We start from the raw sequence: 26,895 nt of genomic DNA, 5'->3' as shown, positions 1-26,895 counted from the left end.
AAACATCAATATCGGCATTTTCTGACAATTTTTTCACCAAGTCGATTTAACAAAATTAGCAAGTCTCAAGTCAAGTCTCAAGTCACGAACAATGAACCCGAGTCAAGTCTCAAGTCGAGTCACCTAGGCAACTTAAGTCGGACTTGAGTTCAAGTCATGGGACTCGAGTCAACAACTCTGCTGTCTCTCCTCAAAATTTTCCACTTTCAACTTTGGTGACTTTAACATCTATGCTGATATTCCATTGGACCGACTAGACCTCCCACATCTCTGTTCATACCTCCTCATTTAACCTTCTGCTCCACAACTGCATTTAACAACTGCTCCACTCCAACATGGCCACACAGAATGGATACAGCTTCCTTTCTGATCTCTCACCTGGTGAGTACACTCTGTGACGGGGTGAGGTCACAGAAGACCCCTTGAGGGTAACTCCCAGAGTGCTGACACGGCTACTGCCACTAACCTTCCCACTCTCTTGGGCTTCTCACCACCGCGGCCTGCTGGACCAGCTCCCTGGTCTCCCCCAGTATAGGCTCTGAGCTGAGATCCCTGCCCCCCTGAGAAGCAGCACAGACACTGAACCTCTTCAGATCCAAGGAGAGTGCAGTTTTGGGCCCAGCTTACTTGGATAGCACTCCCCAAATGGCATAAAAACCCCCCAGTGAATTACCTGGGTAAGCTCCCTTTAACAACAAAAGGGAGAATGTACACACTGATTACTCCCCCAGGTAACAATTATTTACACTGGGTTTGATAGAAAATAAAAGTGATTTTATTAAGTACAGGCAGTAGGATTTAAGTGGTAGTAAGTGAGAACAGGAAGAGCAAAGTGATTACAAACCAAAAGAAACAAAAAAGCTTGGCTAATTCTACACTGAAATCTTTGCATTTCCCTGACCTGGGGCTGTGTGAAGGCCAGTTTGACCCCATTCAACTTAGAGCAGCCATAGATCTGATCCAACTTGCAGCTGAGAGTCAACAATTATGCTGAGGGGACTGAGCATGACAAAGGAATCATAGACATTGATGGACTAGAGATTATGGAAAAACTCAATAACAGGGATAGGTAGGAAATGTCAAAGGAAATTAAGTGGTCTCCAGAAGGAGTATGTGATGGACCAACCCCTATGGTCATGAATATACATAACTCAAAGGTGCTTTGAGCAAACAATTGCCTGTAACCTATCAATCTTCATGTCATGATCCTGACATGTTCTGGTTCTGTTTGTCTTATTTTGATATGTGTGTGATTCTTGTGTGTAAAATTAGACATATGGAGTAGGGAATGCTTTATGATTTTTAAATGTGTGAATGAAAGTCATCAAGGGAGGCCTCAGCATCTGCACAGTCATATGCAAATAGACTTTTGTCCTTCAGGATTAGCAGTGATTGGTAATAAGGGAATTCTTTAAAAAGAATAGGAAGGTAGGTCTTTTGTCTGGGCTGCACTTGAAGGAAGGAGCTGAAGACCCCAAGGTGGGGAGACAGCCCTGGTTTGGAGGGTTAGCTGGAAAAAAGGTGAGTTTGGAAACTAATGTCAACATGAAAAAACCGACAACAGCCAAATCACTAAAGTGTGTTCACACTTGCTCCCTTTGTCAACAGGTTGTGTCCATGTTGAGGGCATCATCAGTAACAGCATAAGCAATGCATTGTGGATACATATCCCACAGTGTTGGGTGACACTATCTGTTGCTTTGTGTTGTGGGAACATGACGGAGTGCAGCACATCTTGAGACGGTGCCAAATATCCTGCCAGGTACTCCAGAGATTTCCAGCTTCCTTTTGCACCAGTTTTTCAACTGCCATTCTTTGCTGTGTCCTACAGTAGGGGGAAGAACAAAGCTGTACTGCCACAGAATCTGTGGCAGAGGATTAACAAGTACCTCCAGGAAACTTTCCAGAACACCTCTCTGAAGGATTCCATTGTGATCTCAGCATTCAGCAACACCCTGCTTGGCCATATCTGAGAAGCCACACAGGCCAATGACTAGCTCAAAGAAACGCAGCCACTTTTCTTTTCTCTACCCCCACCTCTGCACTCCACAAGCCACAACCATTTACCTTGCTTCTCATCTCCTGCTTCCTGCACCACAGAGAGCAAGCTGCTGAGACTGGCTATGTACATCAGGAGTGGAAAATAGCTACTAACTGCCTGCCCCACCCAGAAACCCTACTGGAAGAGCCACAACCTTGTCTAGCGCCCCCTCTTCATCAATTATTTCCTCCTCCAGGTTAGATCCTCTTCCTGCTGCCTCCTTGCCCATCAGAACATCCATTGGATTCTTGGCCGTGGAGGAGGGGTCACTATCAAGCACAGCATCTAGCTCCTTATTAGGTGAAGCACCAGAGCAATGGTTTGCCTCTCTCACCTTATAGTGCACCTGCCTCAGCTCCTTTATCTTTGCTCTGCACTGCAGCATGTCCCAATCATTGCCCTTTTCGCACAAGGCTTGAGAAACTTACCTGTACGTGTCCCATTTCCTAGCCCAGGGTCACTTGGAGCTATGACTGAACAGACTCTTCTCCATATACTGAACAGATCCAAGAGCTCCACAGTAGTCCAGGCAGGAGAGCATTTGGTGCGATAGCCAGCCATGGACACCTGGGAAGACACTATAAGACCTCTCCACTCTAAGCCAGCAAGCAGAAAGTAGAATTTAAAATTCCCGGAGCTTGCAAGGAGGAGGGGCAGACAACTGTTCACCTGTCTGTAGGACAGTGGAGTCAAACCACTGACTAGAATGGCAGCCTGGGGATTGTGGGACAATTCCTAGAGGCCAATAAAAGCAAAAAATGCCTCATGGTGTCCAATCCACACGGGATGTTTGTCAGCAATAAAGGGAGTAGAAAAGAAAAAAAAAGTCTCATGGGGAGGAAGTCTTTTGTCATGACAAAAGTCCCATTACAGTGTGTATGCTCTCGCTGTTTTCTCGCCAAAAGCCAATTTTTGGCAACAAAACTTGATAGTGTAGACAAAGTCTTAGGCTACATCTCAGGGGTGATGCTCAGGGGGACACAAGGGGTCATGTGTCCTAAATGCTATGGGTGGGAGATGCTGGCCAGCAGCTGGCAGGAGGGTCAGCTGCCAACCCCTCCCCCCTCTTTCTGCCACACTCACCAGGAGTGGTGGGAGAAGTGGAGCAAGGCAGCCCAAGTTTACTGCTCTCCCAGCATGCCACTCTGAGGAAGGGAGCTGGATTGCCTCTGTGCTCCCAGCAGGAAGCAGAGCAGCACAGCCAGGAGGAGCAAAGCTTCACTTCCTCTGCTACTGCTGGTGAGTACAGGGGAGCCAGAACCCTGCTGCTGGCACCAGGCCCTGGACCCACTAGTCCACCAGGCTGGCTCAGTTGGAAGAAGAGGAGGGCAGGGGCAGAGCAAGGATGGTGAAGAGCAGAGCAAGGGTGAGGAGAGGCAGAGCCTGGGATGTGGGGAGGGGTGTCCCAGCCCTTCCCCTAACTGGGAAGGGGACACCTGGCCAGTGGACCCCTGGGAGCCCCTCACCGGTTGCCTCTGCTACATGTGGAAATGCTGTCTCTGTGCTGCTGTGGCACTTCTGGTGAAGACACTAAGTCAATGGGAGAGAACTCTCCCTTCAGCTTCATTACTCCAGCCCCCCCGAGAGGCAGTAGCTATGTTGGCAGGAGGAGCTCTCCTGCTGCCATAGCACTGTTCCCACTGGTGCTTAGGTCAGTGTAACATCTGTCACTCAAGGTGTGGATGATCTACAGCCCTTATTGACACAAGTTACACTGAAGTAAGTCCTAGAGTAAGCAAGGTGTTAGGCACTTGAAAAAGCGACACCCTCTATCTGCGGCTAAGCAGCAGCAGCCCTCACCGACACTGCCTAGCATAGTGATGGTGCACCAAATGCAAAGCATTTGTAGTAGCCGCTCACACTAATGTGCCGGTTCGGTTACATTCCAAGATAAGCAGTCCTTTAAAATTGAATGTTCTACTTCAAAGAATTCTGTGGTTTTGAATTATTTTCCCCTTTTCCATTACACATGAGCTCTCTCTGTTCCTTACCTGCAGGTGATTTCATCTTCTGTGTTTTATAGGAAAAGTCAGTTTGTTAAAACTTTTGAACTTTTGCAAGTTTCTTTTTCTTCTTCTTCTTCTTCCTCTCTCTCTCTCTCTTTCTCTCTCCTTCTTTTTGAAACTGACCTAGTGGCTTTTCTCTGTTGCTTACAGTGCAAAAATCTCCACGCTTTGCTCTTTCAGACTATTTCAATACATCATTAGGGAGGCATGAGCATGACTCAGGCTTTGTCTGCTCTGGCAAATGAGTGACTATTGTTGTTCACAGTTGCTCAAATCCCCTCCGCCCTCCTCCCAAATGACAAAAGCTTTGTCAAGGCAAATAATAGCAGGCTGAACCTCTCTGGTCCTGCAGCATCTGTGGTCTAGCAATTTGTATTACAGAAACAGGATGATGCTGGACCAGAAAGTCCAGGTGGAGAGCTAGAGGCAGGAGCCCTACAGGGGCTAGGAGCCTAACTGGGCTGGCTACAGGGACATCAGTGGCCAGGAACCCTTCTGTGAGAGTCTGGCTGAGATGGCAGCAGGGAGGCCCGAGTGCTAGCCATCTCCACTGGGGCAGCAGTATGGTGGGGTGGGGCCAGGAGACCCGACGGTGGGACTGCGAGCTGCTGTGGCACAGCCGGTGGGGATGGGAGCCCCAAAGGCAGGACCAATTCTGCTGCAACAGGTCTGGGGCCATGGTAGTGGAGCAGCAGTGTGCCATGGTGAGGCTGGGAGTCCGGCAGTAGGACCACTGGCTGCTGTGGCAGACATGGTGGGGCCGGGAGCTTGGCGGGCTGGCAGGGCAACAGGGCCAGTGGCAGGGGAGAGCCAGCCAAGAGGCCAGCAGCTGGACTGGAGCAGAGCTGGGCTGGAGAGCAGGTGACAGGGAGGCCAGAAATGACCTCCTCTGGTCTGGAAAACTCCCTCATTTGGGATGAGTCAGGTCCCCAGGGCGCCAGACCAGGGAGGTCCAATCTATATAAACATTGCAAACTATGCTTGTAGGGGGTGGAAAGTTTTGTCAGCAAAAAGCACAGACATACAGTGTTTATGCTGCCTGACTTTTAGGGACACGGCGGTGTCGATACAGCCATGTCACTAAAAGGTATTTAGTGTAGACATAGCCTCAGTGCAACTAGCAATTAGCTTTTCTGAAACAGTTAAAATAGCACTCTTTGCAATGGAATTGTTTCTTGCCTGCAGTCACATGCAGGATGTCACACCAGGGTTGTATTTTGCAATATTATTGATAGCATCATAGCATAAAAATCTTGTTAGAAGAAATCACAATTCCCAGTTTGCCCCTTTAGCTGAAAAACTGTCATTGATGACTGCAAAATAAATTTTCCTTCATGGAAAGCACTTTTGACAGTCTCAGCTATTTGTGATGGTTACACATTTTTTCATACATTTGTGCCACTGAACATAATTCCTTCCTGCCCCACTGGTAGGCTGCTCTTGGAAAACAGTTTTATGCAGAATGCTGCTGCCAACCTTTCACCTGCAGTACAAAGAAATGTGACCTCATCCTAGCCCCAAAGTTTTCCATTCATTTCAGAATTATTAATTTGTATTGCAGAAACAACTCGAGGCACCAACTGAGATCAGGGCCCCATTGTGCTAGGTATTGTACAAGTACCATAAGAGGCAGTCTCTATATGAAAAGCTCACCGGCTGAATAGACAAAACAGAGAAAAAGTGAGAGAAGGGGAGGCACAGAGAGGTGAAGGGAGTTGCACAAGGTCACACAACAGATCAACGGCAGAGCCAAGAATAGGATAGTAGGTCTCTTGAAACCCAGTTCAGTGCCCTATTGACTAGAACACACTGTTGCTTCATTTTGAAAACTGTGGAATATCTGCAGCCTGCCTTCTGGAATTTGTTTCTTTCTATCTCCTTCCTATGCCACTCACAGGTCTACCACTCTTCTCTTTCCTATCTTGCATTTCAAAACAATCTTAAAAGTGTTGATTTGAGGACTGTTTTTTCCTGAAGCTCCTGTTACCTGGGACTATCTTCTTCCATCTCTACATTGTTTCAGATCAATATTTATAAATGTCACTTGAGGCCATCACTGTTCTTTCTTGCCCTATTTCCATTTCCACCTGCTTTCTTTTTTATTATTTAATTTTAAGACTGCAATTATTATTTAACTCCATAAAACATTTGGGGATGGTTTTCATGAAACATTAAGTTGAACCATATGGCTTATAGCAAAGTGGAAATTTGCAAAGGGGAGATGATTTAAATTATGAACTTCAGTGGAGTTGAGAGTCAGAATTTAGTAGCCTTATACCTAGGGATAATTCATAATGAAAAATCATTGGAATAGTTAGTCATTTATTCTGGGTTACTTACCAATGTATCGCCTGTACCAGTAGGAAAGAGTGCCATACAATTAATACTGATGCTGTGCTTAGTTTGGTCACGAGTCTAGAATGAATATTTTGTGTGAAGTTGTATTTGTCTTTTGAGATCCACTACTGCCTCTTTATTTGGGCTTCAGTTGCAGACCAGGATAGGTTGGGAGGGATGACTATGAAAAAGTTCATGAGAAAGCCTGAAAGTTTTGGAAAAACTCAAATCCAGTGATACAAAAGGCAAGCGAGCGTGGACTAGGGAATAGAGTTCCCAAATTATTCCTCTCGGGTCCTGGGAGCCGTGGCCCATTCCCAGGAAATAATTGTATGTAGTATTAATGCAAGTTCAAGCAGTGTACATGTACTTGGTTGATTCCTGCAATTCTATCTTATTTATAAATCACATTTGAACTGAAAACGGGGTCCTGACCAATCTGAGTTGCCTGCAACTCAAACATCACTACTAGCAAAAAGCTTCCCCAGGGACAACTGTCCCAAATCCTGCACTCTGGGGGGAGCTGCATTTCAGAGGGGCTAATGTGGGGCCTCCCCGGCCAGGCTTTTAAGTTTTTAATTGCTTGCAGCCCTCCTAGGCTCCACTGGTCAGTTTCTGCTCTTCCAACTCATGTGGGCTGCCACAGGGCCCTGATACTCCCCATTATCCTGTCCACTAGTACCACTCCAGCAGACTGTAAGGGGAAAACTGATCCTGACCTGGTGATGCAGCATCACTAGTGATGCAAATTTTGAGTCATTTAATTGAAGGACTACAGTCTGCTTCCCCCACCCCAAAAAAACCCACACGGTTTTCCTCTGTACTACAGTGAGAGAAGAACTAAATATTTAGATGAATCAAAGCCAGACCTCACTGGCTTCATTCATACCACTGTCTCAATGAAGATAAGTCAATCACATCACAACCCCATTAGACAAAAGGAGTTTCGGAATAGCTGCCTGCTGGAGGTTGCTACAATTTGAGAGTCATTATAGGTGGTGGCAATTTGGCTTTGATGAGAATGTAATCAGTCTTTGTGACGGGAGGGGCAAATTAGACATGTGAATGCTTCCTGGGCAGCAAGCAACAATGGTGGTAGGTGCAGGAGGGGAAAGAGTGAGAGGGGAATGTACTGTGTACTGCAGCCTGAAGATCCCTGCTCTAGAGGTCTGGGAATGGGGGAGGTTAGTGGGACAGGAATTAATCGCACTGAGGATCACTAATGGTTCCTAATTATAGGGCATGGGGAAGATGGAGGACGGAGATGGATCAGGGCCCCCTTGCCTGTATAAAAAATGTTACGGGGGGGCCCCCATACAGGTGATGCGCCCTGGACTCTGCACCACAATAGGAATAGTCCTGCCAAGAAACACAACTGTACTTCATTCTTTCTAATGTTATTAATTATAGCACCACTTATCAAAGTTCATTACATGTCTTGCAACCTCATTTTTCTCTCTAGACCAGTATCAAAGGTCTTTTGCAAAGTGAAAGGAGAGCGGTATCAGGGCAGATCAAATAGTGGTTTACTTCCTAGTCATAATAATACTGAGCTTATAGCTTTATAAAGAAGGATGCAGTAACTAAAATGTACAAAATTTCTGAAGGTAAATTTACCAAGGTAATTTACCAAGTACTGAGGTGTTCAGCAAAGTCAGACACCAGCATTCTACCGCACTTGTCAGTAATGTAGTTGAGTTCACTCGATTTGACACCTAAAACCGAAAAATTATCATAGAGATGCAAATGTAGGGTAAACAGAAGTAGATTTTCTCTGAACATTTACTTTGAAAGCCTTTTCAAGAAGTTCCACATGAATAAACAATTTTTTTCCTAACATAGCTGAATTTTACTGTTAGGTTCTTGCCTCTGCTGATTTTTTTTTTAAAATTTGTCAGTGAATAGTAAGTTAAGGAAAAATAAAATAGAGCTGCCAATTGTCATTTGTTAGGAAATTTGAAAGGAGAGATTTAAATCCTTTAAGATTTATAATCTTATTTTTGGAAAACAGGATAAAGCATGCATTTCAATGAGCTATTTTAAAATGTATAGAATTGTTCTATTTTCATTTCCCATTGTCCTTTTAAAAACCCACACGATTGACCACTTTGATATAGTCTGGATGGCTAATACATGGTAAGACATTTGAAAAGAGAAGAAAGTATAATTGCATTAAAATATTTTCCAAGTACAGGCAGTCCCCGAGTTACGCGGATCCGACTTATGTCGGATCCGCAGTTACGAACAGGGAGACTGGAAGCAAAGCCTCTGAGGACACCGGCGGGACAGCCGCGGCGCGTCTGGGCTGTCCGCGTGCTCCGCGGCTTTGCTCCCCGTCTCCCCAGACCAGAGAGACGGGGAGCAAAACCGGGGAGCACGCGGGCAGCGGACAGCCCAGACACACCGCGGCTGTCCCGCTGCCAGTGTGTTCCGTGGCTTTGCTTCCCGTCTCCCTGGTCTGCTGGAGACCAACAGACCAGGGAGACGGGGAGCAAAGCGGAGCAAAGCCGCGGAGCAAAGCCACGGAGCACGCGGGCAGCGGACAGCCCAGACCTGGAGACCAGCAGACCAGGGAGACGGAGACCAGCAGACCAGACCAGACCTGGAGACCTGGAGACCAGCAGACCAGGGAGACGGGGAGCAAAGCCGCGGAGCATGGGGGCAGCAGGACAGCCGCGGTGCGTCTGGGCTGTCCAGCTGCCCCCGTGCTCCGCGGCTTTGCTCTGGATGCCTGTGGTACAGCAGCTGGGGTGCTGCCAGTTGGTCCTGTAGCACCGCTCTGGGTGCTACTGGACCAATCTGGCAGCACCCCAGCTGCTCTGCCCCAGGCGTCCTGATTCAGCCACTGCTGGTCAGCGCCGAGGAGCGGCGCTACTGGAGCAACCCAGCAGCACCCAAGCTGCTCTGCCCCAGCAGCACCCAAGCTGCTCTGCCCCAGGCATCCCCAAGTCAGCTACTGCTGAAACTGAACAGCACTGACTACAGGAGTTGTTCTGCTCCGGGCTTCCTGGAATCAGCCGCTGATCAGTTTCAGCAGCAGCTGACTTGGGGAGGCCTCTTCTTTTGGAAAAACCCCTCCTCCCAGTCCACACACGCTTTTTTCCGAAAGAGCTCTTTCAGAAAAAGACTTCTTCCTCATAGAAAGAGGAGTCCCAATATTGGAAAAACCCCTCTGTTCTTTCAATTTACTTTTGGAAGAGCGCTATTGCAGTGTGGACATAACACAGGTTTGTCAGAAAAACTGCCATTTTCCTGACAAAACTCTGTAGTGTAGACTTACCTTCAAAGAGACAGCTAATGCTATAAGAATATCCACTCTCAAGGGGCAGATTAGTGGGTGTTTAAGCCCTCATCAGCTGTTGTGCTGCCTTCAGCAGCAAGAGTGGGCAAACTCCACCTCAGCTGTGAAGAACAAATGTCACACAACAGCAGAAGCTTACCCTCAGTCCTCTTGCATTGTAATAAGATGTTTATACTGCACTCCTGTCTATGGTGTTTGAGCACATAGTTTAGAAAGCATTTCTATATTGTGCTGAACATGGTTAAAGAACATTGATAAGTTAGATGTATTCAAGGACAAAATTCACCTTAGGGTACTTAAGGAACAAGCTGAAGCAATCTCAGAACCACTAGCAATTATCTTTGAGAACTCTTGGAGGTTGCATGAGGCTCCAGAGGATTGGAGAAGGACAAACATTGTTCCCTTTTTAAAGACTGGTACTAAGAGGACACAGGGAAATATAGACCAGTCAGCCTAATTTCAGAAAGATATCGGAACAAATTATTAAGCAATCAATTTGTAAGCACCCGGAGGAGGGTAAGATTGTAAATTATAGACCGCATGGATGGATCAGGAACAAATGTTGCCAATCCAACCTAATTTCCTGCCCTCACAAGGTTACTAGTGGATGGGGGAGGGAGCAGTAGATGTGTTATAATATATCTTGATTTTAGTAATGCTCCTAACACTTTACCACATGACATTCTCTTAAACAAATTAGGGAAATGTCCTTTAGATGGCAATACTACATGGTAGGTGCACAAATGGTTGAATAACCATACTCATGGAGTAGCTATCAATGGTTTGCTATCAGACCAGGATAGCAAACCATTGCTATCACGGGTGGGCCAAAGGGTCTGTCCTGGATCTGGTTCTGTTCAGTATTTTCATTAATGACTTGATAATGGAGTGAAGAGTATGCTTATAAAATCTGAAGTTAACATGAAATTAAAAAGGGTTTGGAGGACAGGATTAGAATTCACAATAATCTTGACAAATTGAATTGCTCTTAAATCACCAAGATGAAATTCAATAAAGACAAGTGCAAAATGTCAAAATTGGAAAGGAAAATTCAAATGTACATCTACAAAATGGGGGAAAACTGGTTAGGCCGCAGTTCTGTAAATGAGGAGCTGGTGGTTATTGCAGACGACAAACTGAATACAAGCCAACAATGTGATGCAGATGAAAAAAAGGCAAATATTCTGGTGTGTGTTAAAAGGAAGCACAAGCAATAATTATTCCACTCTATTTGTCACTGCCTCAGCTGAAATATTGTGTCCAGTTTTGGGTGCTACACTTTAAGAAAGATTTGGACCAAATGAAAAGAATCCAGAGGAAAGTAGCCAAAATGATAAAAGATTTAGAAATCCTGACTCATGGGAATAGATTAAAAAATAGTTTAGTCTTGAGAAAAGAAGACTGGGGGAGGATGGTTGATAACAGGTTCCAAATATCTTAAGGGGATAGTGATCAGTTAGTTGTACTCCATGACCTCAGAAGGTGGGACAAAAAGTAAGTGACTTACTCTGCATATGGAAGCTGTTTAAGGAAAACTTTCTAACTGTGAAGATAGTTAAGTATTGGGAAAGACTTCCAAAGGAGATTCTGGAAAGAATGGTTTAGAACAAGGGTCTGCAGCCTATGGCTTTAGAATCAAATATGGCTCAGTATAGAATCAGATATGGCTCAGTATGGAATCAAATATGGCTCTTTTGTCATTCCCAAAATACATGCAACATTTTCAAGTACAATGAAAAATTAATTCAAACTTTTAAAAACATGTGATTACTCATGTCAAGATGGTCTTTTCTTTAAATCTATTTCACCTTTAACTGTTCATTATAACCACCATCCATCCTCTCTACTCATTGGGGGTCCTGTATATTCTCTTTTTATTTGATTGGTCAAGAAATCTTTCCATCATCATACATGATAATGAACTCTGTGACCCCCTAAAAGTAAAAATAGTGAAGAAAAAGAGAGATGACAAGTACCAAAATGTTCAAAAAGAGTGGACAGACTTCTATGCATTTGTGAAGAGGTCTGATCTCCATCCATCTCATTTGTAGCTAAACTGTCCTCAAATAAAAAAAATCGAATTTAGAACAGCATTTCATGACAAAACATGCACCATTAACTACAAAATACCCTGTGCATGACACGTGAAAAAAAAAGCCTGACAGGAGCTGCAGGGAAAAATTAACATGGGACAAAATAGCCTGCTGGCATGGTCAAAAAAAGGTGGGAGCTTAAACTCCCCAAGTTATGTGGGTTCGAATGGCATTATTTGAAAGGGGGAGCCTTTCACTAATGGGGATTACGTGAAGGGATGCATGTAAAAATTGGTCATGAACTATTTGATGAGTTTCACAACAAGGACAAATTTCTTACAGAAAATTCAAGACATGGCATTATTGGCAAAAACAGTTCATGACAGAGCTGTGAAAATCGCCCATCAAATTGATAAAGAACAAACACATCTCAGTCAGCCATTTGGAAATAGAAATAGCAGATTTCAAGGAGTCAGATATCTGGGTGGAAAAATTCATCAAGCTGAATTCTGATTTAAAATGTATTACTTGACAACGTGCAGAATTGGGGCTGATATGAAGGAACTGGAGTGTTACCTCAGGAACAAAGGCAACTATAAAAATCTGGAGTGTCCCTGTCTCAGAAGTGCAAGCCTCCTGTCCAATACTGTATCTATCACTGACAAGGATCTTACCCAATTAGTGTAAATTAAAAACAGACACTAAAATAAGTTACCACAAGTTTTGCAGGATAATTAACAATAATTAGGGAAAATGGAGGAAATGATTAAACAATCAATAATAAACAGCCAGCATCTGTAAAGTATAACACCTTAAAACTCTATACAGGAACTATTAATCAGGCATGAAGCCTTTAACACACAATACTATAGCACAATTCCCAGGTGGTATTAGGAAGAAAAGAGCGGAAGTACAAACTCTGGACAATAAGGAAGTTTATATTATGGGGTAGATGGAAGTAAAGTACAGTGTGAAGCCTGAGATCTCAACCGTTGAGCTATTTGAAAGCTTGTGAGGAGGAACACCAGGGAGATCCCAGTGGAGAAAAAGGTGACAGCTGTGGATCCTGTGATGGTAACTATCTGCTCCTTTCTTCACTATAGCACTGATGGAATTCCTCAGGGCTACCGGCCTGGGCTGCCTGAGGAGTCTCACTGTCTTCGCTTGGTCTCAGATGGAATGAGGAGGAGAGACACACTTTGACTGATAGGTGAAGGGGCCTTTTATTACCTCAGTGGTATGAAAGTTCATATGATTGACCGCCCTGAAGTACACAACTTCTGAGGTAAAAGAATGTTCAGGAGCTTCTGCCGGGAAAATCCAGCTGTAGCCAGATTGACCCAGCTCTGCTCTTGCTGATGTGATCAGGCCATTTCAAAATGAAGTTTCTCTCCCAAAATGGAGTTTTACAGAAACCATCACATAACATAACCTTACAACTTACAAAATCACTCACAACAGGAGCATGATGATAATGTGACTCTGCAAACTTGGAAAGAACTTCCCGCCATATACAACATCATGCAAAATGTCAGCTTGGCCTTACTTTCAATGTTTGGCTCCACTTATATGTGTGAGCAGGCTTTCTTTCTTTGAATCACATCAAAGGAAATTTGAGCTCAAGATTGACAGAAGACAGCCTGAATGCATGCATGGAGCTGAATTTGACCAGTTCTGCTGAAAACTTCAAAGAAATGTGTGAAAAGATGCAGCAGCAGAAGTCTCATTAAATAGTCTGAGTACAATGTTTCAGTTATGCTATTACTAATCATCATGTCAATTATCAATAATATTAAATTGTATATTTTCAGTCATGCAAATGGGCATTGTTATACTGCCTCTTGGTTGACCACTTGTTCTGAATTTTGATGAAGTTTGGCTCTGGTTCAAAAAGGTTGACAACCCCTGGGTTAGACAAACTTCTGTCAGAGATGAGCTATGTATTTGAGATCATGCCTCAGAGTGGAGGGATGACACCTCTTGGCCTCTTCCATTCCACCATTTCTATGATTCTGTAAAGAAATTGTACACTGCCTGAGCTACCTCAGGCAAGGTCAATATTCTGTAGTTCTTTCATCTCTTCAGACACCAGTTACTATTACAGGGCTAGCTGTCATTCCTGGTTCCTCTGAGGGCACCCCTCAAATGTCAGGCCTCATATGTTTACCTCTCTTGGAGTGGAATTCCTCACCCTTAATCTGGGCCTTGGGCAACACCACCCTGGCTGTTAACAGCACTTACTCAACAGGTCTGACCGAGTTCAGGTATTTTCAGATCTTCTCTTTGGGAGTCTGTGACCAATGTATAGTTACCAAATAGCCAAACATATTAATTATTTTAAGAGCAAAGTCTTTAGAGAAAAGGGATTGTAAAACAACCAACACACTGTATGCATGTTTATCTATGCTAACAGCTTGTGATCCCCTGCTGGTAAGCTACACAGACCTAACTTCTTCAGATATCTCATCAGATCCCATGTCTGTGGCTATATCCAGGAGTGGCCAAAGGCCAGCTGCAGCAGCTGGCACCCCAAGCAGAAGGCGTGATCGGCGCCCCCACCTGCACTGCCATCAATGACCGTGACTTAATCATCGGGCGCCTGGGCACCCCATGAGACTGCCGAGTCGGCCTAGGCTCACGGGCCACCCCGGTTATGTCTACACTACAACTGATGTCAGAATAATTTATGTCATCATATTTATATCACTCAGGTTTGAGAATAAATCACTTAACCTACCCCTGCCCCGTACAACATAAGTTACACCGATACAAGGACTGGTATGGACAGCCACTCACAGGGGTGTCAACAGAAGAGCTTTCTCTTGTCAGCTTAGAGGGGCTATAGTCGAGAGCTGTGCCACTGTAAACTCTCTAAAGTAGCTGTGCCTTCAGTCTGGCTCTCCTGCATACCTACTCTCTTACTTGACAGAACATTCCTTTTGTTAACCTGCCACACTTCTTTTGATGTCTTGTATTCCGGGTCTTTTTCCTGTGCTGGCATTGTGTCTAACAATACACCTGTTTGCTAAAAAGTAGTTTCTCCTCAGCCATTATTTCTTTCCTATTTGTTTTTCCTCAGCAGCCCCCAATTAAACTAACTCAATACGTTCATACAGTAAACATCCCAATAATCAGGTCAACATAAATCATTCATAATTCAGTACAGAGCAGTTCACCAGACCTGTGTCACTAGTACGCTTTGGAAGACCTTCCCATGTACAGAGGTCAAACAAAAGCTCAGTGATGCCCCCATTCAAGTCTATAAACAAACAGGTTTTACATGAGACTTAGCTGGTGTACATTTCTTGTGACTAGCCTCCACACAGAGGTAAATTTTACCCTGGCACCAGAATATTCTATCATATTCTTACAACTCTCCTCCTAGGAAATCTACTCAAAGTAGCTAAAACAAAAGCAATTATTAAAACTACACTATGCTTTTCCTAAGATGAGTTTAATATACTTTTTCAAATCTCAAAAAAAATCATCGATTTCCTGAACAAAAGGAAAAAGATCACAAAAAAGCTAGAGAATCCCCTAGAAAAAGAAGTTTCACTGATTCTATTTCCAAGGAAATAGGTGCCATATTTATGTTTTGGAAAAACATTTATATTGATAATGCTTACTTCTTTCATCGGGTTCCTCAGCAAGCTACTCTGCAGTGTGCGTGCATAATTTAATGTGATACAGACTCTTGCAAAACAATATCAGTCAATCACATTTTTATATTACTGGGTACATTTACACTTGTGAGCCATAGTCATGGTCTTAAACTAACTTAAAAACACATTAAAATTCACCTATGTCAGCTCAAGAGCTGTTTTCCCTGTTTTGATTTAGATGAACTAGAATGGTTGAATTTTGTCCCCAGAAGCTGTCTCATTCCCTGATGATCAAGTTGTTAAACCTACTGAAAGAACACATTTTATGTGCTGAAATGGCTAAAGTGTGGTAAGTAAAGCTGTTAAGGAGATTCTACAGACACTTTGCATCATCTTAACATGAATTATTTCTTCACTTTAAGGAACAGTGAAATGTTTTCTTTGAGAGGACAGGCCATAAATTACTCGTTGGAATGAGTGATACCTGCATTGAGTTAATTAATCTCCTTTAGCCTCGGGCTACAGATGTTAGCACATTTGCCTGTGACCCCTAAAGAGTTTAGATTTTTTTAAAAACTTTTTTTTAATTTTGTACAAACTGTAATAAATGCCAATCCAGGATAAATGTACATAAAATAACTGAGATGGCAAACGAGCAAAGCAAATCCAAGCATCTCTGGCAATTACAATGCAAATAAAATGATAATATCAGGCCATAAAAAGATTCCCTTTAATTAGCTATATATGGATGAGTACGCTTTCACACTTTGCTGGTGTATACGTAGGTCTAAATAAATCACCAAATCACCCCTGGAGGAAATATAGCTGAATTTGCCCCGGAAGGAAAATTACTCTACATCCCAGCCAGTCAGGAATCCATAGTATGCTGCAAGATGGCTAGAGTAATGTTTCTAGTGAAATAAGAGTGCTTTAGAACAATACAAACTCCTGGAGAATAGGTGACTGGAGAGGATGCATTAGAACAGCGATTCTCAAACTATGGAACAGGACCCCAAAGTGGGTCACAACCCAGTTTTAATGGAATTGTCAGGGCTGGTGTTAGACTTTCTGGGGTCCAGACCTGAAACCCAAGTCCTAGGGTTTCCAAGTGTCCGGTATTGACCCGGACCGTACAGTATTTTTGCCTCCTGTCAGGTAAAAAAATTTCAGAAAATACCGGACACCTAAAACATCCAGTATTTTCTGATTTTTTTCCTGGCCAGAAGGCAAAAATACCAGACACCTGGCAACTCTATGACACACTCAGCAACTGGGCTCAGCCCCCAGCCTCTGACACCCCCATGCCCCGCCCCCGGACCCCCTGCTTACCTGGTTCCACAAGGAAGCTGTGTTCTGGCTTGATCAAGAAAACAAAATGGCCACCAGCAAAAAGCCTAAAGACCAAGTGGAAGCAATGCTTTCCCTGGGTCTTAGTGTTCAACCGCTTCCCTGTTCCTATCCCTATTCTGACTCTGCAGGCACTCTGAGGCTATGTCTCCAATGCAAGCCTCTTTCAAAAGCCTCTTTCGAAAAAGAGCGTCTAGACTGCAAGCAGTACTTTCAAAAAAGCAAGCCGCTTTTTCGAAAGAAAGCAGCGAGTGAGTCTGTATGCTCTCTTTCTAAAAAGCCCTGTTGACATTCAAGAACGCCTTTTTTCGAAAGAGCACTTTCAAAAAAAGGCGTTCTTCCTCGTGAAAAGCCGCTGCAGTCTAGACGCAGGTGAAGTTTTTTTCGAAAAAAGGCTTTTTTCGAAAAAAACCCTGAGTCTGGACACAGCCTGAAAGAGGCCATGCTGCTGTTGTTTTTTTTTAACTTAACTCTTGGCTCAACAACTTTGGCCTCCTCCTCTCCCCCCAACAGAATTTTTTCCCTGGTGTTTTTTTTTTAGGGGGAGGGTTGTCAGTATTTGTGGTTAAACCATCTGGCCTCAGCCCCAGCTCTCATCCTCAACCCTAGCCTCAGCCCCAGCTCTCAGAGTCAAAGCCCAAGCTCCAGGGCCAAAGGCCAAGGGCTCTAGCCCAGGCCAGCAGGGTCAGGTTACAGGCCCACCACCTGGGGCTGAAACCCTTGAGCTTTGACTCTGGTTGGCCTGCCCTGGCTCCTCGCCCAAGTCAGCAAATCTTGGCTTTTTGCTCCCCCACTCAGGTCAGCAAGATCTGGACTTGAGCTCCCCTCTTACCCAGGACAGTGGGGCTTGGATAGGCTCAGGCTCAGATCCCCTTTCCCAGGATCATGCAGTAACTTTTGTTGTCAAAAGAGGGGCACCATGCAATAAAGTTTGAGAACCCCTGCAATATAACTAACACTATGTCCCATAGTATCCTTGCCTCTGTAAGTAAATGGTACAGACAACCAGTGTTTCATTTTTGGATGCAATCCACAAAGTCAACGTTATAAATATCAATAGGTAGATACATCATATAATATGTAATATAGTTCAATATACTGTCATTATAAAATACTAAGTGCCATTGCTTGCAACTTAGATAGATTCTATAGGAAACTGAATTAGGTAAGAACATACACAAATGGTTTTGATTTTCCTATTTTTTCTTTTACCCTGAATATTTACAGTATCACTGAACATTAATGATTCTCTTTTAGATTCTCACTGTGAATCAGCATCATCACAGTGTCTTACCACTGCAAGTTACTAACAAAGTATCAGATTCTAGGATGCTGATTTATGCTTGCAGCGAGTTGGCTCCTATTTACTCCAATTTAAAAACAATTTTTAAAAGTTTGTGCCTGAGAGACAGAGGGAACTAGTGGCAGCCATACTTAGGACCAGAGCTGGCTTGAGCCATTTTGGCGCCCCGGGCCTGGGTGCCCAGCGTCGCCTCCGGGTGCACGGCGCATGCACGGGCCCGCCCCCGGGGCACACAGCGCATTCGCAGCCCAGCCCAGCCTGACCACCGCTGCTGGCGCACGCACTGTGCTGTGCAGGGCTCCATGGCCATGGGGGGAAGGGCACTACTGGCCAGTGCCGTGGGGATGGGGGAGGCACCGGTGCTGTGGGAGCCAGGCGCACGGCGCCTGATGGCAGCTATAAGGGACTCTGCGTGCCCCTTACAGCTGCCATCAGGCGCCCCCCATCAGTTGGCGCCCCGGGCAACTGCCCAGCTCACCCACCCCTTAGTCCGGCCCTGCTGAGGACAAAACTTGTGTTCTATATTTTGTCGTTCAAGTTAATGATGAAGCCAAACCTCACAAAGGGATAAGGAACTAGTTGCTGTAAAATTGCCCTCACAGGTCTATCCCTAAGTTTGCCCAGAAACCAATGTGTGTTCATGCAGTAAACAGATGAACTGTGTTAGGAACATGGTAAGAATTCCAGCTGCTTGTAGTAAGTTTTTTATAATGTTCCCATTACCCTGGGTTTCCTGAGTGTATGAGGACTTAGCCATGTTTGTCTCATTTTTAAACAGAAAATAATAGTAAATATTTATAATATGATAACATGCATCATTTTGAGCACTGTACAAACACAGGGAAAAGACAATCACTACATGAGGTCTATTACAAAGCTCTTGCCATTTTGAAAAAGGAAATTCAGAAACCAGTTGTGAAACTGTGTCCCATATTTTTATGGGAATGTGGTTTTGAATATGAATATGCATAATTTAAATGTGCTTTATGCAAAATGGATCAAGTAACCTATCATTCAAGAGCTGGAACCCCCTGAATGTGTATATTCTATTGGTGTGCATGTATCATTCTTCTGAGTGAAGTTAAAAAGATAAAGTGTAAACCTGCTTATTAATCTAGGTCTTCTAGTGAAAGCCATTAGTGGTACTAAAGGAACTTAATGGCTGAATGCTCAAGACAGAGATCTGTGAATAGTCTTGTTTTTCCTGTAAGCCAAAACTGTGGTTGGTCCTACAAAGCCATGTGACTAGGCCACTTGGTGCTAGAATCATCTTGAATTTGGTATTTTTCCACAGGGATGGGAGAAAAGGGACAAAGACTTCCCACTCTGGGGAAATGCTATTTAAAGAATGGAAAGCAAATGATGACTGCCTTCAGCTGGCTTCACAAACTGCTCTCCACCTCAGGAGGGCACATGAAAGGACCTGGAGAAGAAAGAACTCTAACAAGGGGAGAAACTGTTAGACCAAGGTCAGAAAAAAGATCAGCTCTGGCCTGATGAACTTTATCTGAAATAAGAACTAGGGTAAGAAATTATCATTTGTAATAATTTATCTTATTGTATTAGGTTTAGCTGGCATGTTCTGTGTATTTTAGCTTAGTAACTTACTTTGATTTGTGTGTCATCACTTCAAACATCTTAAATCCTTCTTTTTATACTTATTAAAATCACTTTTGTTTATTATCAAACCCAATGTACGTCTCTCTCTTTCATTGATAAAAGGAGCAAACTTTAGGAACTTTCTCTTTGTAAAACATTTATGCAGAATAAGATGAATATATTTGGGGTTTTGGTCTCACTGGGGCTGTGCTCCTAGGTGGCTGTCAAGTTCCTGTAACTGAGTCTTTCCAGAGCTGATTTGTTATCCGTGTCTGTTTTACTCTGTGGGGGGGCTGTTATCTCAACTTTTTGCTTTTGTTGGGAGAGGCCAGAGCATCTGGCTTAGCCAGACCAGGTGATAGGGTGCACCCCAGAGGGCAGGTAGGCAGGTTAGTTGTATGATCACCCCATCAGGTGACAATATCAAGGAGATCTCTGTCCTGGTCTACACTAGGGCTTTATTACAAAATAACCCCCCTTAGGTCAAATTTATACACACTACCAAGCCTATTATTTCAAAATAAAGGGCCACTTATTTTGAAATCTGCCTCTCTTGAGGAATAATGCTAACTTTAAATAGTGTTAGTATGGACACTCCAGTGCTGCTATTTCGAAATAACTACTCACCAGAGTAATTTGAACTAATTACTCCCTAGTGCTTCCTGGGGCTCTAAGATGAGGTAGCGTATCCACATTAATGGCTTCCCCATACCAGGAACATGCTTTTTCAATTTTGTAAAATCGAGAGTTAAGTCAAATTTAGTTATTCTAAATAGTTTCCTAGTGTAGACATGGCCTCTGTGATCCAATCCATCGCACCAATGTCACAAATATTTTTACATTTCTAAAAATTACATCTCCAAGCCAAAACTAGAACAGAATAAGTATTTTATCATCTGCAAATCGAATATTTATGATAGTTTTCCTTTGAGAAATAATTAAAAGCCTCATAAATTACTTTAATAACAAAGATATGGTACCAAAATATAATGTTAATATACTTAATATTTGTCTGGGGTTTTGTACAATATATGTGGTAGTAAAAACTTACTGTCTTTATTCAGCATCATTGGCCATAGAATTTTATTCCCCTATTATTATTATGAAGCAGTTGACAAACCAATAGTTGGATCTAGATGGTGATAAAGATGTGGCTCCCATTCTGGGTGTTTCAAAATCATATGCTTTTAAGATCAGTTGAGAAATAAGAGAATTCTAAATGTCAGTATTTTTCCAGTCCATTATGTTAGTTCCTTTCAATGTTTGGTTTCCTTCAGAGTAATAAAGGACGGTTTATTAAAGCATTTGACTGGCAGTGGCTATAGTTGATATTTAATAAAGTGGGGGAAAGACTCTGAATAAATCAGAGTTTACAGATATTAATTTTTTCTAAAAGTACCTCTTGTTTAGAAATGTTAAGCTACTTAGAGAATTCTAAAATGAAAGTTTTACAAGCAACTACTGGATGAGTTGATCTTCCTTAAATATTTTCAGTGCTGCAAATCCAGATTGAATTTATCTCCAATAGTCATAAAGGTCTATCCATTTAAATGAAAAGAAAAAAAATATTGAAGAATTTATTGAAATGTCACAAAAACGTCCTTAGCAATTTTGTGCAAGTCATCACTGACCTAAATCACATATTTGTCAAGGACTGCAAAGTAGAAGGAAAATATCTGTTTGAAGAAAATATATTTCTACCTATTTATGTTAGAGGATACACAATAAAGAGAGCATATCAGTGTGCCAGAAGGTTAGCTGTACAATCCACAGTGTATAGAACAAGAAATAGCTGAATCACTACTGACATCTAGTGTTAATATATGTCATTTGCTGTCCATGGTATTAAAATAAGAATGGTGCTCAGAGACACAAGATGATTGAGGTTATATTTTTTATTAGACCAACTTTTACTGGTGAGAAAGACGAGCTTTTAAGCTTACACAGAGCTCTTCTTCAGGTCTGGGAAACTAAGGGTAAGTCTACTACAAAATTAAGTTGACCTAAGTTAAGTTGATGCACAGCCACCGCAGTAATTGAATTGCTTTTGAATATCCACACTGTGCTACTTGTGTTAGTGGTGCACATCCTCACTAGAAGCGCTTGTGCCAATTTAACTATCAGTGTGGAACATTGTGGGGTGGCTTCTGAAAGGCAGCAACCATTTATGTTGACAATATGTGGACCTAACTATGTCATCCTGAGTGCCACGCCTCTGATGGAGGTGGAGTTATTAAGCCACTGTAGTAGGCGAGTTACATTGGTGGGGGCTACATTCTAGTGTAGATGCTTACATAGTTAGGTTGACATAAGGCAGTTCGCCCTGTAGCGCAGACCAGGCTTCACTCAGAGTTTTACAGCTAAACACAAGACGAAATTAACTGTTTAGCATATGTAGTTAATCAGGCCCATTGACAAGAATTCCGGGCCCCAGGACAAAACAATCAATGGGGCCCCAACCCCTCCTTCAGCTGCAGCCATAAGCCCCCTCCTCACCCAGAGAAATCCCAAGCGACCCCTCGGCCAGAGGACCTCCTAGCCAGTTGCAGCTGCATCCTCCACTTGCCTGGAGGAGCCCCAAGCTGGCTGCTGCCCTGTCCCCTACCTGCCAGGATACCCAGCCAACTGCAACCCTGTCCTTTACCTGCCCAGAGGAACCCCATGCCAGCTGCAGCCACACCTCCCCTCCCTTACCCAGCCTGAAACCAGGCTACTCAACAGTCCCGGGAACTGCACAGGGTATATTGGAAGTAGCTTTGAAGAGCCACTTTTCCCTAAAGCAGGTTGGGTATGGGGAAGGGAGCAGAGGCATGGCTGGGCTGGGGCTTCTCTTGTGCGGGGAGAGGGGGATGTAGAGAAGTGCTCAGGCTCCTTCCTTCCCCCACTGCCTCTGACTTGGCTGGCACCCAGGAAAAGCTCAAGCCCTCTGGCTTAGGGCACCGGCCAGGAGGAGCCAAGCCCTGCGTGTGTCAAAGCCCCACACGGCACTGGCAAGGGGAAGCTTCTCCATCCCTCAGCGCAGCTCTGGAGTAGTGAGGAGGAAGCTCTTTCCATCCTGTTTGTGACCCAATGCTGCAGATCTCCAGGCAGGGGCTTAGCACGCTCTTTGCATACTGCCCCCATTCTAGATTCTGCCCCCGGGGAGTGTGGGGCTACTCTGTCCCTGAGGCACGCTCCCCTGCTGAGCCACCTCTCTGGCCTGGCTGGCTGAAGCCTCTGCAGTCAGGTTCTTTGGGCCCTGATGCTCAGTGCATCCTTACAGCTTAATCCTTTCCTGGCTCATACTGGAGCCAGGGACAGAGGCTGCTGGGTTACATCAGTGGCCAGTAGCACCTTAGAGGTGTTAGCTGCCTTTCCATATTGTTCAAGCAGGAAGGGACAAGCTGCTTCAAGACATAAGGGACTGGGGGCAAGGTGGAAGAGAAGAGAGGCCCACTGGAAAAACACAGGCCAGGTCATCCCTACTCCCACCCCTATTCCACTGGAAGCAGCTCCCATCCCTTCCCCCCTGCACAGTGCCAAAAGGCTGTGGCTTGCCATGTTCTGGGCAGAAATCTGGGGAGGGGGTCCTGTGACTCTCCCTACCCCTCACATGTTGCCTTGAGAAGGCACGACACCAGGTACCGGAGGAGGTGGATCCACCCCAGTGGCTCAGCCAGGCAGGGAGGGTAGCTAGTAGCAGGGAGGGATAGTTCAGTGGTTTGAGCATTGGCCTGCTAAACCCAGGATTATGAGTTCAATCCTTGTGGAGGCCACCTAGGGATTTGGGGGCAAAAATTTGTCAGGGATGGTACTCAGTCCTGATGTGAAGGCAGGGGACTGGACTGGACTCAATGACCTTTCAAGGTCCCATCCAGTCCTAGGAGATAGGCAATCTCTATTAATTTAGCTATTAGTCACTCCCATCCCCATGTGAGAGGGTTATATGGGAGTGTGTGTGTCACCTCTCCCCATGCAAACCTTAAAGATAAGAATGTAAATAAAGACTCCAGCTATGCAATATTTCTCTTTAACTTGGGCTCATTTGTACTGCATAGTTCTGAATGATTGCCATTGAATTCACCTGAATCTGAGTAATTTTACCAGGTGTCCCCTATGCAGCATAAGGAAATATGGTCACCCTATACAAAATGAATCACAAAATGGCAGCTGCCCCTGCAGGAGTCTTCTTTATATTTAAATGTTCAAGACACATAAGGCAGAATGAGGTTTTCTCTGAGCAACATAGTGGTGTGAAGTTGTCAGTTCTCTTACGTCAAATTCACACTTAGCTGACTTGATTATTGATAATATACAAAACATTTCCTATAGGGAAATACAAGAGAACAGTGCAGATTCTGAAGTAACAGTATGTATGTTTCAGAAGTTAAATTGGAAAGATTTTGCCTATATCCACACTGTACATATACTGTACAAAGTGTTATGTGGATTGTATCGGACCTAAAACATCAGGTTCTACTGAAAATACATATGAAAAATGCAGGACATGTACAAGAAAGTATCATAATCGGGTTACATCAGATTTACAGGGTTCCCACATGGGGGGAGAAAGAGAGTGCACTTTACAGGGAGCTGGAGGCCCTGGCCCAGGCTGCAAATTGTGGTATATGTGGGGGAGGAGGCACATAAGTTTGTAATGGACCCGAAAAAATTATACTTGGGCTCTGCATGCCAATGTAGGGGTGGAAGGAATTGCCAAAGATCATTTAGTCCATCCCCATGCAGTTAGGCAGGACAACATATACCCAAACCATCCACGACAGGCGTTTGTCTATCCAGTTCTTAAATACCTCTCATGACAGGGATTCCACAACCTCCCTGGTCACTTGTTCCAGGGTTTAACTGTCCTTATAGTTAGAAAGTTTTTTCCTAATATCAACCTAAATCTCCCTTACTGCAAATTAACCCATTTAGGTCTTGTCTGCAGTGGACTTGAAGAACAATTAGCAATAATACACTCCACAATCTGCCCCTCAACAACCACCTCTCACACCCTCAAAGGTATCTATTTAGTGTTGAGTCTGGGATCCATCTTAAGCTTTGGGGGAACCTAAGGCAACAGCTGGGCTACCAACATAAAGTGTTTTGCTAAGTTCTAATTAACTAAGGCCCAAGAAATCTGAAGGGAGTTCACAAATGTCCTCCTTTCTGTCCTCACCTGCAATTTCAGAGAGCTGACGTTTTTCCCCAATTGACAGGTTACATTAAAGATACTTCATGCCTAAGGCCAAGATGATTACTTAGGGTTTGTCTACATTGCAGGGCTTAACTCGAAATAAGCTATGCAAATTGAGCTACGGGAATTGTGTAGCTTATTTTGAAATAGGAAGCATCAACACACAGCACTTATTTCGAAACAGAGCACTCTTCCTCCGATTTCCTTTATTCCTCGTACAATGAGCATTACAGGAGTCGGCGTAAGAAGCCTCCCAGCTTGACAGTATTTTGACATTAATTTGAAATAACTTCCTGCTGCATAGACACGGACTGCTTTATTTCAGAATAGAGCTAGTTATTTCAAAATAGTGTTGCAATGTAGACATACCCTTAGTTTGATGAGTACTGCCATTGTTTATGGTATCAATAGAATTTATCTAATGGGACTGCCTGCAGAAACAAAAGTGACACTAATGAATATTCAGATGCTGAATAAAACTTGGAAAATCAATCAATAGCTCACTCGCTCTCGGTGAGAAAATGATGTTATCACGCTTTCTGGCTATGAAAGCGGCCAGAAAGAGACGGGTAGGCGAGCATAGCAAGCACAGTGTGCAGCCTGCAAGTGTATATCACTCTCTCTATATAAAAAAACCCTTTTCCTGCAGGACAACAGAGTGACATCATCACATCACTCTGCATCCTGCCCCACTCCTTCCTTCCCCTTCCCCTTTCCCCAGTGCTTGGCTGCCATGTCGAGGTCTCCCTCCTTCCCCTTTTCCAGTGGCTGGGAGGAGAGCACAGGGACCAGTGAGGCCTCAGAGCAGCCCCTCCCATCCAGCCGCTGGGGGAGAGCAATGTGCCGCCCCCCCCCCACGGCCAGCGGCAAGGGAAGAGGAGCGGCGGGGATGGGGGTGCAAGCTGGGGCCAGGGCAACCTCGGACCCTCCCTGACTGGGGGGGAGCCTCAGCCTGGCCCCTCACAGCAGCCAGTGAGACAGCTAGGCCTGCCTCAGCCCAGCCCAACCCCCCAAGGGCCGGTGGTCAGAGAGAGAGAGAGCTAGGCCTGCCGTGGCCTCTGCTTGGCCTAATCCTCTGGCAGATATGGGGGAGGAGAACCAGGGCTGGCCGGGGGGAGAAAGCCGGGGCAGGCCAGGGCTGTCACACCTCCTCCCCAGTGACTAGGGGGAGAGTCAGGGCTGCCTACCCCCAGAGGAGGGGTTGGCAAGCGTAGCGAGCAGGGGATGCAGCACTTCAGAAGGTCTGACATTCTAGCAAGAGGAAGTGGGTCATACATAGTAATGACTAGTGGTTTTGGTTTGGGGGATTGTTTTTCTTTTTAAAAGAGTACAGATAGCAAGTATAGCATGACTTCTAACATGTTAACAAAAATTCACCGTCTGAAATGCAGAGGCTATGGAGCACCGACATACTGTGAATCAGCTCTAAAACTACATAGCCTTTTGAAGACTACAGCATATATGTCATACGCAGCCTTTGACATAAGTGAACCTTGAATCTATCATATATACCTTATCAAAGACACATTCTGATACTAAAATCTATTTTGTTGCTTAGCAACTCAGCTACCTTGATATGTTTTTTTTTTATTTGGTGTGTTACTATAAATCATGCAATACTCACAAAGTCCAAAGATTGAGAGGCATGGGAAAAGATTTATTCAACACAGTATGGGCAAAGTATAGCTCTGATCCACTGGCATATTGTACAGAATCAGTATGCTATGCATGCAATCTGCAGTCACTGTGATTATCTCTTGTATCACACTCATGACTTCAGGATGGAGCCCACAGGGCTTTTGGCTCAAAAAATCCAGCTCTACGCTATTTAAGAAGAGAGGTCTGTATTGGCTGCAGTAGCATTTACAATATCTTAGAACCATAGGAGACTGCTGCAAAGGGAACTCTGGCCATGAGGGACCACTTATGAAGTAGCATACCTGTTACAAGAAGCCAGTGGTATATATGTGAATACTGCACAGGAATTCAACCAAAGTGACCATAAAATTGCTTCTACTTTGGGGGAAATAATCTAATAACCTCATATCCCTTTCTGTCCTACACATTACCCCTTTAAAAGCTCAATTTAGACTTCAAGTCAGAATAGCAAAACAGTGCTATACTATGAAAGCTTACTTAGAAACCTTAAT

This window comes from Pelodiscus sinensis, chromosome 8 (assembly GCF_049634645.1).
Source record: "Pelodiscus sinensis isolate JC-2024 chromosome 8, ASM4963464v1, whole genome shotgun sequence".
Taxonomy (NCBI): Eukaryota; Metazoa; Chordata; order Testudines; family Trionychidae; genus Pelodiscus; species Pelodiscus sinensis.
Note: the sequence above shows the minus strand (reverse complement) of the source record.